A 13508-nucleotide genomic window follows, 5' to 3' on the forward strand; every position below is an offset into this window, starting at 1 on the left:
AAGTAATTTAAAATTCTGTTTCATTTAATTTTAATCGCACTGTTTTTTATAATTACTTTTACATGTGAAATATCTTAAATCCACTTCCTACATTATAAAAAAAAAGTAGAATGCCAAGAAAACCTAGAAGCTGTTAACCTGTTCATCAATAAAAATAATAACTTTTTTTATTTATTTGTTTGTTTTTACCCACAACGGAACGGAGACAGTATACGAATTTGGGGTAAGAGGTTGTGTGTATGTCTGTTACCATTTTCCTCAAAAATTACTGGACCGATTTCGATGAGGATTTTTGCATTACATAGTTATCTCTTTAGAGCAAGTTCTTGGATTAATTTTTCGGTTATAGGCCACAATGGGGCGCTGCAGTAGATATGTTTCTCTAAACGGTTAGACCGATTTCGATGCAGTCTTTGGCATTATATATAAACGTCCCACTGTTAGAAACAGGCCTACTAATCTTTAAAAAGTAATAAATTAAAAATTAAAAATGTTAAACAACCCACGACTACTCTACTATTTATTTAAATTAAATATTTAATATAAATTTATTTATTTAATTATAAATAAATTTAATTAAATTTAATTAAAACCAAATTTAATTAAAACCAAATTTAATTAAATTAGGTTTTTCCCGTTTCTAAGAAATATTTTTTTGTTAAAAATCACAAAATGGTCTCCAGAAGGAAAACAAAGCAAAATAGGACTTATCTGGATATGAACGTTTTTGCTCATTTTGGTGTCCTGAATCAGTCCCTGAAGTTCGGCGAATACGGCCGGGAACATTCTGTATATCATGAATATCATAAAATTTATTCTTAAATTATAAATTTATACTTAAATAATAGTAACAGATAAAAATTTAAAACCATCCAGTAGAATAACTGCAAAAGAAAAGAAAATTCTTTTTAATAAAATCCTACAAAATCCATAAAACTGTAGCAATAAAGTTATAATTATAAAATTAGGAGAAAAAAATAAAAATAGATACAATAAATAGTTTAGAATAATCAAACGACATGGATCAGGCAGACAACTCAGTTATTATTTCTGAAGGATTTATTTAATTGTCTTTTCTCTCAAGTATATCGATTGAATCAACATATCTGTTTACTAAATTCAGATACCTTGTAACAGGAGAACATTCGGGTAGTTTTGTTATACAGAGTTTCCACGAAGAAACTTTCAGGTCATATTCTACTGGTGAAAATAATGAAAAAATTAGAAAAAACATAGGTTTGGAAACACTTTGTTTTCCAGTTACGGCTAGCGAATTGTCTCTTCACAGCCTCTCTCTGGCGATCCATATGGAAAATGTGGTTGGCTGTAAGAGGTATGAAGAAACAAATATTAAAATAAATTTATAATAATAATAATAATAATATTATTATTTCTACTACTACCTACAAAACGTTTTATATATTGATCACTTCTTGTAATCAGTAAACATACTAACTTGCCCTAAACATTTTTTTGGATCTTATTGTTAAATTAATAACAAGAGTTCCTATAGAAATAATAGTTTGTAGTAGAGTAATTCTTATATCATTTAAATTTTAAGCCTAAATAAATATTTTTGTTATTACGTCATAACTTATTAAAATATTTAAATAAATTATTCGTACATAAATCATTATGTAGGCTTATACATGCAGACTGTAGCCTATGCAAATTTTTATGCTATTGTTTTAGGTGTTAATCATCGTGTATATAATGTATGATAACATTAATTAGCATTTCATTACATTTTTCTTTCTTATTTCTTTAATGTTTTTTATATCTTTGTATTTTATTTGTTATAAATATGTAACAAGAATGAATTTCATTTTTAATTTTATTAATTATTTTTTAAACTCAAATAATAAAGATTTCATCGTTCTAAATAGATTAATTTTATAATGACGTTAGTGATACCTTATTGATAATAATGATGAATGACATAACATAACATTCGAGTAGACTAACTTATCAATAAAGTATTTGTTACGTATGGATTATTTGAATTCTTATTAATGACAGGGATTAAATTGAGTTCAAGGTAATAAAACATTATAATTATGAAAATTATTTGATCGATACTAGCGTCAGTTCACGACACTAGTTAGTAAGGAAATTTTGCAGTCAAATGTACTGTAGAACATAAGAGTATTATAAAATTCAATATTTTAATGAACTACATCTTTGATAAATGATTATTTTGTTTATTACATTATTTAAACGACATAGAATTATCAATTATACTTTTACATTAATGAGAATAAATATAAAATAACAAATCACTAATTTATACAATATTTTTTTTATTTATTCTATAAAATTTAACTAAACGTTTTAATATATTAAGAACAATAAATATACTAGGAAAATAGTAATAAAAATAGTTACCAGCGTTAATGCGCGGAAATATAAATAATCCAAGAACATGAACGGATGTCGATCACTTCTAACGTATGTACAGGCCGATTAAGAATTAAATACCAAAAGGAACATATTTTTTTACTCCAATTAAATAAATTATAATTAACATAGTATTGTAGATCCCACTGAAATTAACAGCCTCATTAGAATAGTATACCATAAATGCCTAATGCATTAATTATAGTACAAATATAATTAAAATAGTACTTCGTTAAAAATAAAATAATATTTTACTCTTTTTCCTAAAATCCATTCACGGACAATATATACAGAGTGATTCCAAATCACGCATGAAAATTTCTCGAGAGATGATTCTATAACTATAAATAATAAAAAGAGTTCATATAAACATAGGTCAACGTCAAGAAATGAAAAAGAAAACATATCCCATTTTTTTTTTACTGATTACAATACTTTTCATCTTGCAAAACAGTTCTAGAGCTACGATGCTAAAAAAGGAATTAGACAAAAAGAAAAATCTCCTCTTTTAAGGGATTCGATCAAAATTGGATTTATCTGTATTTATAATAAAATCTAAAAAAGCAAAATCACTCTGAATAAATCGTGCAGAAATGTGGTAACAGTTTGTGTTTTGGTTTCAAAAAAATTTGTAATATATGCAGAGTGATTCCAGATTGCACGGAAATCTCTCAGGAGATGATTCTATAGCCAAAAATAAGAAAAACGTTCATAAAAACAAAGGTCAAAAAACGGTTCGTTAACGAGTTTCGGCTCGCGAAACATTTAGCCCTGCTTTCTGCTCCATCTGTGAAATTAAATCGTACTAAAGTTCTTAGAGTAAAATCGAAGGGTAAATTTGGTGCTTCGATCTAAAAAATTGAATAAAAGTAGTCCTAGACCTCTATCTTACTTAGGTTTTAAGAAAAACGCGGGAAAACACGAAAGCATTTTGTTGGAAAATACATTTTTTTAGGTTTGGAATGAAACCCACCGGGTTGATCTAGTGGTGAACGCATTTTCCCAAATCAGCTAATGTGGAAGTCGAGAGTTCCAGCGTTCAAGTCCAAGTAAAGGCAGTTACTTTTATATGAATTTGAATCCTAGATCTTGGATAACGGTGTTCTTTGGTGATTGGGTTTCAATTAACCACACATCTCAGGAATGGTCGAACTGAGACTGTACAAGACTACACACTTCATTTACATTCGAACATTTCATGTTCATTCATCCTCTGAAGTAATATCTGACGGTAATTTCCGGAGGCTAAACAGGAAAAAGAAAAGGTTTGGAATGAAATAATTTTGTTAATTTACCAATAAATAAATAAAAGATTTTCTAGTTAATTTTGTAAAGAATATAATTCTGAGAAATTTATATAAATAATGTGTCTATTAAAATTAAACACAAATCTGTGAAGTTCTAATAAACAATAACAAACATTAATAAAGTGCTACTATACAATTCTTTATAGGATAAAAACATAAGATTATATAAAAAATTGCATAATACAATTTGTGGAGAGTTCAACTTGAAAGAAAGAGTTTAACTCTCAGAATAGTTTATTCCACTTACCACATAATTAACCACTTCAATTTAATCCGCTTCCCTTACATAAAAAAGATAACAAGGTTTACCTCAAAAAAAATTAAAAGCATTAAAAAGAAATTGTTTATGTACTTTATATACAAAAAACAAACAAAAATAAATAGGTAAAAAGAAAGAAACGCTACTAACGAACTGAAAGAAAAAACAAAACGCGCGTGTGCGCGTGTGTGTGTTTAAATTAATCCTTTATTATTACTGATTGTAATAGTCGAAATATTCATCCGATTACATTCTTATATTTTTTTTTAAACGGCCATTAATTTTATTTATTTACAATTTTTATAGATTAATAAACATTAAAACAGATATCATGCATAAAATAAAGTTACAACAATGATAATGTGTTTTTTTTTTTTTTTCATCTTGGTCATTAAAGGGTCGGGAATAATCCGTTAATATTTTCATTAAATTACGTTTGATAATCTGTAGTTTTCATAAAGTATTTTTGTGAAAGGCAAATTAATATATCTTTTAAAATTATCATGTACTTTAGGAATAGTTATTTTCCTCAGTAAGTAACTTACGGCAGTAAAACGAGACGTTTCCCTTTGGTTTTAAAATACACAAAAGAACCGCAACGTGTTGTAATTTTAATATTTCAATCCTTATGAAATTAAATATAAACATAACGAGAATCAAAGAAATGTTCTATTTATTAAATATTTAAAATACTTTTTTTTTTTAACTAGTTGAGTCAGATTAACCACCAGTTTTATCTATATGTATATAATAAATATAATCATAAATTGATCATAAATAAAAATAAATTATTTAAAAAAAAAAAAAAATTATTTACTTATGATAAATAAATATATCATAAATTTATTGGCGCATCATATATAAAAAGCTTAAATTATTTTAAGGAAATATGTTGAGTAAAGTTTATCTTCGCCTGTTTGAGATCCAGGTGTACCTTAACTAAAGATATTCTAATAATTTCCAAGGAGACTGCACCCCCGCAAAACTGAGCAACCTCACGCTTCACCCGCTGATGGTATGTGGTCTCACCTACTTCACTATCGTCAGGCAGTAAATCAAAAAGTCTGACGGTTACACCTTTCGTGGGGTTTCCTGCCTGTGCAGGAAACGACCCCCCGCTGTACCTGAACGTTGCATCGGTAGCGCTCACTCAACCACCAACAATCTCATACGCAATCTATCGATGATCTCTTGAGCTATCGTCAACCACTTTCCAGTTACAAACATTGGCAGGAATAAACCCATCAACGCTAACGTCGATGTTCATTCCACCAAAAACCCGACGCCCGTTTACATTACCTGTATAGATGGGCAACTCACCAGGTACATTATATACCTGCAGACCATATTGGGCTATAAGGACCTCAATTAATTTACCACCATCATCGATGAAGCCGCTATGCTACAAAAGTGACGTAGCGTTACATCCGCACCGATAAGGATTGGACTGGTACTAGAGAATCCCAGACCTCAAGATGACGATCAGCAGGATCTCTATATTGAAAATATGAACTTGTAACACACAGATGCAAGTTTTTAACATCCATATGAATAAAAATATGATGATCGTTGAGAGCTATCGAATAAAGACACAGTCAAGTTCCCTTCTGCACAGTACAGCAGACGTGCTCTCAGAACCAAAATAAAATCTTTTCCAACGAGAAAAACCTGGCAGTTCACCGGACACAACACACAGATTCTGCAACAAGACAACATCCAGCACCCTAAGTTTCATCCAACCTCCCGCCAAGTTCAATCTGTACAACGTAACCACCTGTGCGTTTAATTACCCAGTTTTAACCATCTAACGATATTAATACATTGTGACAGCCCTCTGATAATCCTTGCTATTCACAGAGTGCTTATGATCCTTCCAAAGACGTCTGGAGTTTATACAAACTGCAAGAACTAAGAATAGTCGGGCTCTCCGACTTCTTAGGATACTCCTCTCATTTATGTCCCTCATCCCTACAGTGGGAGCATACTACCACCAGATGTTTACACAGTTTAGTTGTGTGTCCAAATTGGCAGCACTTGAAACAACGTTGAACATCGACATATTCTTTTACCTTATACGAAGAGAAGTCAATAAACCACCTGCTCTCAGATACGAAACCTTTTAATAGTTCAGAACTCACCTCGAAGACACCGTGGTAACGCTCTACCTCGCGCCTACCCGTTTTGAATAACAGTCGACAATCAGCCTTGAAGGCCGCCTCAGCCATCTTAGTTCATGACTGTGAGAAATAAATTTAAACTGAACAATGTAATAATTAATAGAAATATTATAAATGTCAGCCAGTGAACTAGGCCAGCTGAATGTAAAAACTTTACATACCTTTACATAAATAAGACGAAGATGAAACAGTTAGTTTATTTACAATGAATAAAAAGGAGAGGATACGTGACTTAACGTAGTTATGTTTTGACGTGCAGTTGCCCGTCGAAAAATCAGATGATTTTTTTCCCCTTTTAATATTGTAATGAAAGTGTTATAGTAATAACATGAAAATATTAGTAATGCTTGATTTGTAATCTCTAACTTATATAACAATAGAATTGTAAATAAATATATTAAATAATACAAATAATAAATAACATAATATACACATATAGTACAGTAATAATCCTACAATCATACAATGCATAATAGTCATAAGACTCATGTGTATGTTCAGTTAGTTTACCAACCACATTTTTTTTCTGTTTCTATAATTGAATAACGGATCAATCAATGATCAGAACATTTTAATAAGGTTGTACCTATAATCGGATAGATTTAAGATTTCTTCTAGTGTGTTTTTGGTAGGTCCAATGGGAACGTATATCCAGTGGCTGGTATATAACTCACGCCACTGACAGATTTACGTGTACATATATCTCATATAGATAAGTTAAATTCCGATTTTACATACTCTGTAAAAAGTAGATTGAAGGAAATTGAGAGAGACTGGTTGGACGTTGTTGTCAATAAGATATAATCGCCGTGGAAATTTTGCTAGATAGTCACCGCAAAGAAGTTATTTTTTATCGTTTATGCTTGCAAAAAAAATTTTAATGTAACAGATTCTGTTATCGTATAGTACAGTATTTCCTCTTATTAACTGCTCTGTAATGGTTTGTTGTTTTCTTTTAGACCGAATATCTTATTCGCCTTCGCGGAGAAAATTCAAACTATCATGTAGAATTTTCGGTAATGAAGGTGATAATGTTGGTTAAGTAAATATTTTTTTAAAATTGTTATTACGAAAATAATTACTATTATATTTTCTGCTAAGATTGAGTATTGTTTAATAAATATAACATAAAAATGTTTCAATGTTGAGTGCTGTTTACGTTTCTTAGCTTCATTCTTTCATTACATGTTGACGCGTTTCGGAACCACTCCATTGGCAAAACTTATTGTCCTGGTATTTTAAATTTATTTTTTTAACCTCTGGGACCACCGTTAGGTACTGCTTCAGAGGATGAGATGAATGACGAGTAGCGTGTAAAAATGCCATGTCTGACTGGGATTCGAACCCCGGATCTCCGGATGAAAGGCCAAGACACTACCACTCGCTTCACGGAAACTAACTTAACTTTTGTATAGCGATTAGTCAACGCCCCTCCCTATATTTTGACATCATGCCTTCTGACTTTCTTCTTGGTTATTTGTTATTAATGGTTATACTTATCTTTTAATTTTATTTATCTATTCCCGTTTTCAATAAATTGAGGTTCCTGATCGTTTTACTGTTACTTTTTAATTAAAAAATTTCTAGATTTTTTTTAAATGTTTGTTCTTCATCCTTTAATTAATTTGTGAATTAATTTTATTGATTTTTCCATTTTCATTGGGATATGTCCTTCTTTTATAAAATTCGTTGCATAATTAGAATCATTTTTTTTTATCTTTAAAAGATCTCATGTGTTTGTTATATCTTAATTTTAATTTTCTTCCCGTCTGTCCAATCTATGTTGCATTGCATTTTCATTTAATTTTGTATATACCATTTCTGTTGAATTTATCTTTTTCTTCTATGTTACTATTAAAAATTTTCTTTAGTGTATTGCTTGTATTTATAACCATTTTTATATATATTTATAAAAAAAAAAGAAAGTTTATTTGGGTAAATTTCTTTCCCAGTAAATATTAATTTACTCCATTTAAAGGTTCCTATTGTTTGTTATTTTAATTTCATTTAATTTATTTCTATTTTTATTCATTTTTATGATCATTTCTTTTTTGTCCCGTTATTTTCTGCTATTTTAAAAATAGTATGTAACGGAGAAAAATAGCAGAAAATAACGGTTAACAATTTTCTCAAAATTTTGTAAACATAACCTCACTTTCTATTAAAATCATTAAATGTATATATTTTTCTATTTTAAAAAAAATTTGTCTCCAGATTCTCCCCTTCCCCAAAAAGCTATCTTTCTGTTCCATATTTTCTAGTCGTTGTTGAATTATTAATTAAAATATCGATTTAAAACTTATCGAATTTTCTTTTAATTTTTTCATGAATCATTATTTTTCAACTATGTAAGAATAAACAACAAATTCCAGGAAAATATAATAGTTTTTTTGCCAGCTTTTACTATTAATTTAAAGCCTTTAGACTATTAATATTTTTATAATTCTAATGTTGTTTGTAACTTGCTTTTACACATATATATATATATATATATATATATTTTTTTTTTTATGAAATTTCTCTTTCCCTGTTTTTCTCTTTTCTTTCCTCTTTTTTTTGTATAAAAATGAATAACTTTTTTTGTTCCTAACAAAGAAATAACATCCCTTTTGAGGTTCTCCCATAAATGATTTTTATTTGGTCAGGCAGCAATTTATTGGAAATACCTATAAAAATAAGGTAAATCCGTAAATATTTCTATAATCTTTGTTCAAGATGTTTTTTTAGATTGTTAAATACCGCTTTGACACATTTTTTAAGAGTAATTATTTTTTTATTTTGTCATTTATACTTTGCCGTCTAGCGCTATAGCATAGCTGTTGAAGGGAAAATATTGTAACCAGTCTAGTTTGGGCATTTTCGGTCTTCACCTGATCTTGATGTTTTGACACCTAAGGAACCCAAAAAACCGGTATGAAATTTTCCGGATGTTGGTATGTACGTGTGTGTGTGTTCCGTGTCTCACACCTTATATCTTCTGAACTAACTGGACCGATATTGACCAAATTTGGTCAGATTACTTCTGTATATGGGGCATTGAAGCCATTGAATTTTCAACTTTAAAAGTCAAGGAGGGTGAGGCTAGAACAAGGACACCCTCAGTATCTCGAGATTTCGCCTAATTAAGATATTATTTTTCTTAGGCACATTTTTTAACAATTAAAAAATAATAATATTTGCAAAAAGAATTTCAAAAGTCGCACCCGGATACCAAAAAATGCTCTAAATTAGTGGCTAAGGGAGGATACAGTATCAATAGTACCCCTTGTCACGACAAGGAACGCTAGTGTAGCATTGACTTATACCTGTAAAAATATATTTTATATATTTTTTTTTTTTTTTTTTTTTTTTTTTTTGCTAAATTCCTTTATTCACTTACAGTCAGCTTTCACAATGAAGCTATAAGCAAGTCATATAACTAACCATCATGTGAAAGAGAACCACCCAATGATAATCCTCAAGTAATACAAAAACAAAGCATAACATAAGCAAATAATAGTAAAACATAAGTAATATAGCATTTAATAGTGCCTTTGAATGTCCAGTCAACATTAACATTAAAACAACAAAATAAATATTAACTTTAAATAGAACAGTAAACGAAACAGTAACTTTGAACATCCAAGAAACAATAAAGCACTAAGCCGTCAAACCGGATTATCATAACTGGCCATCAACAAGATCAAGACATGGAATCTTTTTAGTCTCCTAATGTCCACGCTGTTGTCTAACAGATTCAAATCAAGATGGTTAATATGCTTATCCAACCTGGACACATACCTCGAAACTAGACGTCTAACTTCCTCTCGAACGTATGGAATGCCTACGTAATCGTGGATCTCAGCATTCCTCGCGAACCACGGCGCATGGGTTATGTTCCGTAGAAGTTTGTTCTGAACCCGTTGAATTACCTCCACGTTGCTGTTACTGGCGGTTCCTCGTAGTTCAATCCCGTACGTCCATATCGGTTTCAAGAAAGCCTTGTAGAGCAGAACCTTATTGGACAAAAAAAGTTGAAATCTCGTACCCGACACCCAGTACATCTTAAACTTAATATCAAGGAACTTCCTCTTCTCCCTAACATGATCCCTCCACGTCAAACGATAATCAAGGTAAAAACCCAGGTTCCGTACCGTACTAACTTAAATATTATATTTAAATAAAATTACAAATATTTTTAATTAAGTTGTGTGTGTAAACCGTGCATCAGAAAAAAGCCGCGTGACGGGAAAGTCTTACAACTCAGTTGTCAGCTTTTTTCCTTCAGAACGTATTATTAAAAAAAAAAAAAAAAAAAATTAAAGTAACTAATAACGATAATCAATTGAACTCTGAGTAAATTAATATTAGAAAAAATAAATGTGTACTGTCTTCTATGAACATGCCCGGATATTATTTGTGTATCTCTCTCTGTGATAGATTCATTGCTTCTTTAGTATTAAGATACAAATATTAATTTATAATTCCAGGCCGATTATAAAATCATTTATTTAAAAAAAAAAAAAGATAAGTAATATTTTATCTTTTCATCTCGACAACGTTTTATGAATATTAAATGTTTTTTTTTTTCGAATTGACAGCTTATGCCTTACTTTTAATAGTACTAGATGTATCATCCTGACTGCGCGGCAGCATTAAATAATCCTATTATGAACAAGTTTATCAGCGTTATCCAAGCGTACTATATTTTGTGTAGATATTATATAACAGTAAGCTATGTATTAAAAAATTAAAAGCATAATAATAAAAAGAAACTGGTTTGTTTTATGTCTGTTTACGATCAGTAATTATAGACTTTATTACTACTACTAGAATATTATTTCATCAAATACTTGTATCAAACAATTTCTTTTGTATTTTTAGAACTTGTAGGTAAATTTATTTCGTAATTTAATAATATTCTTTTGAAATAGTTACATTATATTTATGATTTTATCTTTAAGTGAACTTTTTCTTTTTAGAGATTTAAATTATGTATAAAACATTTATGTGACGGCTTTTATGTCCTTAGATAAAAAATTTTGATGTGGGCATCACATGACTTCCTTGTACGCCTATTAAATTACATATACACATTTTTTTCTGCAGTTCACTTAAACTTATTTAATTTAAAAGTGGAATATGATCCCCCAATTCTTTTATAAAGTGGACAGTTACGCAGTTGTTAAAATATTAGTTTTTATTAACATTAAATATTTATACAATTATTAACTAACAGTCTTAAATGAAATATTAGGATAGATTAAAAGTCCCTTTATTACTCGTATTACTAGATCAGTATTATTCGTATCTTCGTGAGTTTCTGATTAACAAAAGTATTAGATTTCTGATGTGTCGTATAAACAAAAGTTAATAGTAATTAAACTATTCCGTTTAGTGAACTCCTATATACTGGTTACAAATGTTAATTGGTAAAGAACCAATTTTATTCGATTTTCTCTCTCTCTCTCTCTTTTTGAAAGGGGTTGATAAAAAATTTAATTTTTTATTTTATTTTTAGTAAATGAATTGGAAATTTTATGATTTTTACTTATATTGAAATACGATTATTTACAATGGAAATTTTTTAAATATCTGTTTATTATATAGAAAAGATTCATTGAATATTACTAAATAAAACAAAACAAATAACATGACTAAATTATTTATAATAATTGTTCTATGGAAATTAAGCATGGATAAAAAAGGAAAACAAATGGATAATTTCATATTCACATGATTATCAGTTTTCTTTATTTTCACCGTACCATGATTGCTGATAATGTTACATAAAATCACCGTCTCCTGATTATTATCAGTCAGACAGTGTAAACTACATGCGAGTTGATGTAATACGAAAAGTACCAGATTTTCTTAATGAAAGATTAATTAGAATCAGTAAAATCAATTATGTAACAGACAATCTTCGTGAATGGGCACTTTGTTCAGCAGGCGATGCTACGCTCATGTAGCCAACAACACTATGACTATCTTGGATCAGTGTTTGCACGGACAAGTGATTTCGATGGGATTGTGAGCTCCTCAGTCTCCTGATTTATCCCCTCTTGATCTTTTCTTGTGGGGATACCTTAAGGATGCTGCTTACAAAACTCATCCCCACGCCGTTTCCTAATTGTAGACCGAAATTAAACGATGTGTCGCTGTTCCTGTCGCAATTCCTCAAAAAATGTTTCAACATGTGTTTAAGATTTGTTTCAGTTATGAGAATCGCATAATGAAAGCTACTTTCAACAACTTCTGTAACTTACTCATTTTCCCATATGGTTGCTTCACTTTTTGAACACTCTGTAGTATACTTTTTTTTGTTTTAATGTTTTTAATTATTTTTTATAATGAAAAATGTTTCTGTAGATGCAGAGATCTAAGAAAGAGCTAAACAGAGATAACTAATAAAAGCTGAAAATAAAAATATTTTTTTTTTTTTAAATTCTGTTGCTAGGATGTAATTTGCTAAGTTATTTATAAAAAGAAAACTCATATTAAATAGTTTGGCTCTACATACAGTTTTTTCGTGTGTAGTAAATTAATGCTAATGTTTAATCATTATTTTTTTTCCCCTTCTCATGTGTGTAGTTGGAATAAAATTAACTGGTTGCTCTCTAACAGAGATGGTTGCACTTCTAATTGTTCGTATTACTATTCAGATTAATCTTTAGTTTCATGTAACATCTCAGATGTATACCAGTTAGTTCATACAAAACTTCACATACAAATTAATAAATAAAAAAAAAGGGTACATAATATATATATATATATATATATATATATATATATATGTATATATTGTCGCCGAATGGCTTCGACGGTACGTGGCACTTACTAACCTCATGGTGGCCCTGAAAAGGGCCGTTTTTTGCATTAGCTCTGAGAAGAGCTGTTGGGTTCCGAAGCTGGTCTCCGGCGAAGTCGGGGAATTGCGGCTCGTCCATTGAAGTCTGACTGGGCTTTCCCTCAGCGGCAGTTGGGTCCCCAGTACAGCGTGGCAGTGGTGGCCCCCAAATCCCCGCAGTGTCGGGTCGGCGTCGGTCGTCCTTCGCCGGCGCGGCCAAGGCGGTTCTCCCCGAGTGATCCCACTCCGGGCCGGTTCCTGCGGCTGAGACCGCCGGCCAGGGCGATTGAAGCCCGGCGAGCTGGAGCTGGAGCGGGAAGGTAGCGTCCGCATCCAGCGACTCCCTCGGCGGGCCGACCAGGCCTGCTGCTCCGCGGGGATATTGGCATCCGCAGGGAGGTCCCACGTTGAGCCGGCCAGGGAACTTCTGTTTTCTTACATCTTCTTCTTGGTCTTCTCCAGGTGGTGGTCGACGACGAATTGCCAATTCACTCTCGTGCACGCTTTTTTATTGGAGCGAGTGAGTGAAGGGGTTGCAA

Source organism: Lycorma delicatula, chromosome 10, assembly GCF_047948215.1.
Source record: "Lycorma delicatula isolate Av1 chromosome 10, ASM4794821v1, whole genome shotgun sequence".
Lineage (NCBI taxonomy): Eukaryota > Metazoa > Arthropoda > Insecta > Hemiptera > Fulgoridae > Lycorma > Lycorma delicatula.